We start from the raw sequence: 6,205 nt of genomic DNA, 5'->3' as shown, positions 1-6,205 counted from the left end.
ATAGCTTGAACTATACGGACCTTTGTTGGCAAGGTGATGTCTCGTCAGCAGATAGAACCACAGATTTTGCAGAGCTGGAGGCGACATTGAGAATCATGTAGTTCATCCCCCTCCAATGCAGGGATATTTCCCCCCAACATGGGGTTCGAACCCAGGACCTTGAGATTCAGAGCCTCATGCTCTACTGACTGAACCATCCCAGCAATGTGAACACTGCCCATACCATGCACATTTTCATATGGATTCTTACCTAAAATACATTTTAGCAATATCTCTTTTTTCCTGATGTGATGCAGTCTGATGTGGTGGTTAGAGGTCAGACAAGGACCTGGGAGGTTTGGGGTTCAAATCCCCACTCACTGATTTTGGACCAGTCACCGTCTCTCAACTCTAACCTACCGCACAAGGTTGTTGTGGGGATTCACTGAGAAGTGCGGGGAAAACCACGTTTGCCACCACAGCTGTCACGTTTGCCACCATAGCTGTCAACTTTTCCCTTTTCTTTCTCATTTATTTATTTAATCCTAGGCCTAATTGGTTCTTTCAAGTAATTACAAATCTTTAATATTAGAATATTTATTCAAATAGTCTTCAAATTTCTTCCACTCTTCTTGATACTGTATTCCTCTTCTTTCTGGTCGCGGATTCTCCCAGTGAGAGCAGCCAGCTCCATAAAATCCATCATCTTCATCTGCCACTCTTCTACCGTTGTTAATTCTTGTGTCAGAGAGAGAGAGGGGTATGCCTAACTGTTTTGCCCAGTCGAGAGAGCAGCAATAGCCTTGGTTTCATTTGCTTGCTCTGTGGAGTGCTGAAACTTTCCGTCGAAAGCTGTTCCTGGCTGCAGACTGCTGCTCCGCCGATTCTCATGCGAGAGGATGGGTGTGACTCGCCGGGAGGCTGGCTTAAGTACACTATTGAATTACCTTCCTCTTTGCCATGCCCCCTTCTGCCAGAGGGAGCCCAGGAGGAGAGCAAGCGTGTCAGGAGCCGGCGATCTGCTCAGTGGTGCATTTGGGGTGGCAAGGGGACAAAAAAGGAGGAGAGACTCTGGATAAGAAGGTAAGTGGAATCTCCAGAATTTCTTTGGCAAGGGGCAGAGCTGTGTGAGGCTGTAGACCTGTTTGGCAGCCCGTTTGCAGACAAAGCGTAGTTAAAAGTCGCCTACGATTGCCCCCTTTGGAAGAAATGGGGCCTGTTTTAAAGTCCCTGCTGAGGACAGGATGACACAGAAACTCACAAAGTGACTTTAGAAGCAAACCGGTTTATTTGGATCGAATCCAATCTAAGGGAGAAAGGGCTACTTCTTCCCAAGTGTTTGATTTGAAGGCAGCATTTAGATCTGTGCTTTCCCACTGCATTTATCGGGGTTGCCATGTTTCCTCGCCGCAGGGCTCCTATGCTTCTAAGAGTAGCGTGCTGTCAGGCCGAAATACGAGCGGTGCGGACTGGGACCTTTCCCAGCATGGCAGGGTGTGTGTGTAGATTTCTTCCTCCCGTGGTGTCGCTAATAAAAGGGGGAAGGGGTCAACTGAATCCCATTTGGAAATATTTGCAGAAATTACTGTTTTTATTACACCATTGGAAATCGCTGTTCTATGGCCTTTTGCTGGGTGGTAGAGGAAAACCTTTTCCAAACCGAATACATACATAACATATTTCCAAGACAATAGCTGGCTTTTTCTTCCAGCGCAGTCTAATTGCTTTGACTTTCACACAACAAGTAATTATCTCTGTTTTGTTCAGCGTCGGTGACTCATCTGACTTGCGGCAGGAGCTGGGTTTAATTTAAAAGTTGTTCTGTGCACTTCTTGTTTCAGAAGGCAGGAAGGGGGAAGAAGAGATTGTCTAGATTTTCTCAATTGATAAAGGATTCCTGTAGCCCAAGCAAGAGATCAGCTAAATATCACAGCTTGCCTTGTGTCCATTTTTTTTTAAATAAATGAAATAATTTGGCTTCATACACACAAATACAAGGACCCCTGTCGCCTGGCTTTTCTACAATGCTTCCTCTTCCCTCATGCGCCCTATTAATTTGAGATGCAAAGCAGCCCCAAGAAGACCTGGAATTTTATGTGATGGTTTACTTCAGAGTAACACTGGGTGGCATCTTAGAAGGGGCGCTGGGCTATTTTTTTAAGGCAGTGCTAGCCGAGAGCGCAAACTGTTTAATGTAGAAAAGAGGAAGTCGAGTGTATTTATTTCCGAACGTGGGAAACTTTGCTAAAGATAATATTGACAAAAGGTGCAATTGAACTTATTTTTCCACGTAGTAGCAAAGGCAGAATTGGGCAGGGAATCAGTTACAGACTGCTGGGAGGCAGGCAATATTTGTTAAGCTGTTGCCCTTCCAGTGCCACTGAATTCCTGGCCAAAATGGCGACCATACATCCATATGCAGTGTTGGGCCTGAGAGCCACACTCATTCTTAGCCAAGCTTCCAGGGGCCTCATCCCTGCCACACCCAGGTAAGCAGCAGGGATGCTGGCGTCAGGTTGACAGCTACACAGCACTGCCTCACCTTGTCAGTCACTCCTGCGAAACTCTGATGGGGAAACCAATCCATTGCATTCTCTCTCTCTCTATCTCTATCTCTATCTCTCTCATTTTGCCTGCCTCCTCCCTAGACCAGCTTCATAAAATTTCTGGAAGCATTTAAAGTGCTTAAGGGTGTTGTTTTTTTAAAATGAATTTTGTTATAATTTGGGCCAGTTACAGTGCCTAAGGGGTCCAGTATGATGGCTCTGACAAGAGTGTTGGTGACTGTTGCAGAACCAAAAAGCACTTCCTACTACAGCCAAGTAGGAATTTCATAGAATTGTAGAGTTGGAGGGGACCGCAAGGGTCATCTAGTCCAACCCCCCCTGCAACACAGGAATTTCAGCTAAAGCATTCCTGACAGATGGACATCTAACCTCTGCTTTAAAAAAAACCCCAGGAAGGAGGGCCCACCACCTGTTGGGGGAGTCCGTTCCGCTCTTGAACAGCTCTTACTGTCAGAAATTTCTTCCTGAGGTTTAGCTGTAATCTCCTTTCTTGTTACTTCAGGCCATTGGTTTGGGTCCTACCTTCTGGAGTGGGAGAAAGCATTCATGATGATGATGATGATGATAGTAATAATAATTTATTATTTATTATTTATACCCTGCCCATCTGGCTGGGTCTCCCCAGCCACCCTGGGTGGCTTCCAACAAAGTATTAAAATACAGTGGTCGGTTAAACATTAAAAGCTTCCCTAAACAGGGCTGCCTTCAGGTGTCTTCTAAAAGTCTGGTAGTTGTTTTTCTCTTTGACATCTGGTGGGAGGGCGTTCCACAGGGCGGGCGCCACTACCGAGAAGGCCCTCTGCCTGGTTCCCTGTAACTTGGCTTCTTGCAGGGAGGGAACCACCAGAAGGCCCTCGGCGCTGGATCTCAGTATCCGGGCAGAATGATGGGAGTGGAGACGCTCCTTCAGGTATACTGGACCAAGGCCGTTTAGGGCTTGAAAGGGCAGCACCAACACTTTGAATTGTGCTTGGAAACATACTGGGAGCCAACGGGAGAAGACATTTCTCTCAGAGAATGCCTGAGAAATTTATTTGCAGACTTTCCCCTGAATATTCTCCATTTCTCTCCACCCCTTCACAACATCCTGGAACATTGTGGAGGATTTGAAATGGGGGCAACACAAGTTGTTGTTGTTGTTGTTGCTGCTGCTGTGTGTGTGTGTGTGTGAGAGAGAGAGAGAGAGAGAGAGAGAGAGAGAGAGAGGGAGACTGTGGAAATTCTTGCCACTGTTGATGTGAAGCCCCGTTTCTGAGAATTTCCCCTCTTCTGGAGAAATTTGGTGAAATTGTTCCTCACCACCAACATCCCTTCTAGTTCCTCTGCCCTCAAGTTGGAGGGTGAGATTTCAAGAAGCCATTGGCACAGAGCTCCCTCTTCCAGCACATGGCCTGCAACACAAGCTCCTCCTTTTTCAATAGCAGAATCAGGCTGATTTTTGCTCCGATAAGCCCCAGGGGAGAGAAGTAATTCGCAGGGCCTGTTCTATCCCGTTCCTGCTGGTTCTAGGCAAAGTGAGGTGGACTCCCCTGCCCACCACAGCTCAAACAAGCGAGCCCTTCTCCTCCCTCTCTTTCTCTGCCTCGCTCCCTCCCTCCCATGACATTCCTCCCCAAGGACTTGGTGGCAACGGTTGCTAAAGCCTTCCCAGGCGGCTGTGTGGAGACGTCTGCAGGTTTCAGAGCAGAGGTGATCCTTTTACTTCCAGGATGATTCCTCAAGCAGAAGGAGGCCAGGAGGCATTGCCAACAGTTGGGCAGTTTCCAACAGTTGGGAAAACTCTGGAGGCAAGTGATGAGAAAGGCAATCTGATGTTGCAGAAATTCAACACATTTAAGCATAGGATCCCCTTAAAAATGAATCTAGCAGCCCTACAAGGACACCTTGTTGTTGTTTAGTCATTTAGTTGTGTCCAACTCTTCGTGATCCCATGGACCAGAGCATGCCAGGCACTCCTGTCTTCCACTGCCTCCCGCAGTTTGGTCAAACTCATGCTGGTAGCTTCGAGAACACTGTCCCACCATCTCGTCCTCTGTCGTCCCTTTCTCTTTGTGCCCTCCATCTTTCCCAGCATCAGGGTCTTTTCCAGGGAGTCTTCTCTTCTCATGAGGTGGCCAAACTATTAGAGCCTCAGCTTCAGGATCTATCCTTCCAGTGAGCATTCAGGGCTGATTTCCTTAAGAATGGATCGGTTTGATCTTATTGCCGTCCATGGGACTCTCAAAGGATACCTTACTGGGCAGCAAACAAGTCATTTGTATTTTATTCTCTTTCTCTCTCTCTCTCTCTCTCTCTCTCTCTCTCTCTCTCTCTCCCCTCTCTCCTACACACACACACACACACACACACACACACACATGCATCCATCTCTGTCTTATTCCACCTTTCTCAACAGTTTGCAAACATATTTATTGCTTATTCATTTTTATAGAATCATAGAACTGTTGCAAGGGACTCCGAGAGTCATCTAGTCCAACCCTCTGCAATGCATTGGTGGTCCTCCAACCTCTGCTTTGAAACCTCCAAGGAAGGAGAGTCCACAACCTTCTGAGGGAAACGCGGTTCCACTATAGAACAGCTCTTACTGTCAGAAAGTTCTTCCTGATATTTAATCGGAAACTCCTTTCTTGTAGCTTGAAACCATTGATTTGGGTCCTGCCCTCCAGAGCAGGATAAAACATGCTTGCTCCTTCATCCGTGTGACAGCCCTTTAGATATTTGAAGATGGTTGTCATATATTCTCTCAGTCTCCTCTTTTCCAGGCCAAACATACCCAGTTCCCTCGACTGTTCCTCATCAGGCTTGGTTTCCAGACCCTTGATCGTCTCTGCACACTATCCATTTTGTCAACATCCTTCTTAAATTTTGGTGCCTAGAATTTTTTTGGTGTCTTTTAGTCAAATTGGTTCTCAAAGTTGCATACAACTGGTGGTGGTAAAAGGAGTATATGTAGCAATTAATAATAATGAACACAGATAAACTCTCTGCAGCTCCTCCTCATCTGGCCAATGGCTAAGGGCACGCTGCTTATCTTCCGGGGAGGCAGGGGGTGTGACCTTCAGCCCCCTGAAAGATGGCAGAAGCCAACAGTGTTCTTCCCTCTAGTTCTACAGTTCCAGGGCAATTTGCAATTATAGCTGAGCGTTCTTTATGGTCAGCAGCGGTGGAAGCAAGTTCACCGCAGCTGCTCCTTCTCTGGCCAACCTGGTGTCCCACTTGCTGAGCTAGTCTCCCTAGGAGGTAGAAGGTGCAATCGGGCCGTTGGATGAGGCCACGATGTTCGGCTTTCCGCCCCCAAGGCAAAATGAAAGACAGCAAATCAAACAAACACCCACACCCTCAAATGAATGAAAAGTGTGAAACGGTAAATCAAAAAGAAGGAGCTGGAAATCAAAAGGCCAGAGTGTGGAAGGGCATTTGTGACAAGGCAGAATCACAGTAGGCCTGCGGTGGCTACCCTAACTCCCACTGGGTTGCATCGTTGTGATTGTGGGTTCAAATTCCACCCTCCCCCAAACCAGGGAGTGAGGAACCTGTGGACCTATAAAATAAAAAAGAAGGGACATAATTAAAGGTGTCTTCAGAAGTGTCCAATATTGTGATGCAGCAGCCAAAGCCATCATTTCTGCCCCCTTTTCAGATCACAGAATTGTAGAATT

At 46.9% G+C, this 6,205-nt stretch overlaps 1 protein-coding gene across 1 annotated transcript in view; it reads left to right on the top strand.

Moving 5' to 3' along the window:
• The first annotated feature begins 936 nt into the window (after positions 1-936).
• VILL (villin like) overlaps positions 937-6,205 on the top strand; it is a 58,649-nt gene continuing 53,380 nt past the window's right edge. The window contains exon 1 of the mRNA XM_082192253.1: positions 937-1,062. The gene's annotated coding sequence lies outside the window, so the exon portion shown is untranslated. The remainder of the gene's footprint in view (positions 1,063-6,205) is intronic.

Source organism: Podarcis vaucheri (genome assembly GCF_965113315.1).
Source record: "Podarcis vaucheri genome assembly, chromosome: 12".
In the NCBI taxonomy this organism is placed as follows: Eukaryota; Metazoa; Chordata; class Lepidosauria; order Squamata; family Lacertidae; genus Podarcis; species Podarcis vaucheri.
The sequence above is the reverse complement of the archived record's forward strand: the minus strand, read 5'-3'. Positions and strand labels throughout refer to the sequence as shown.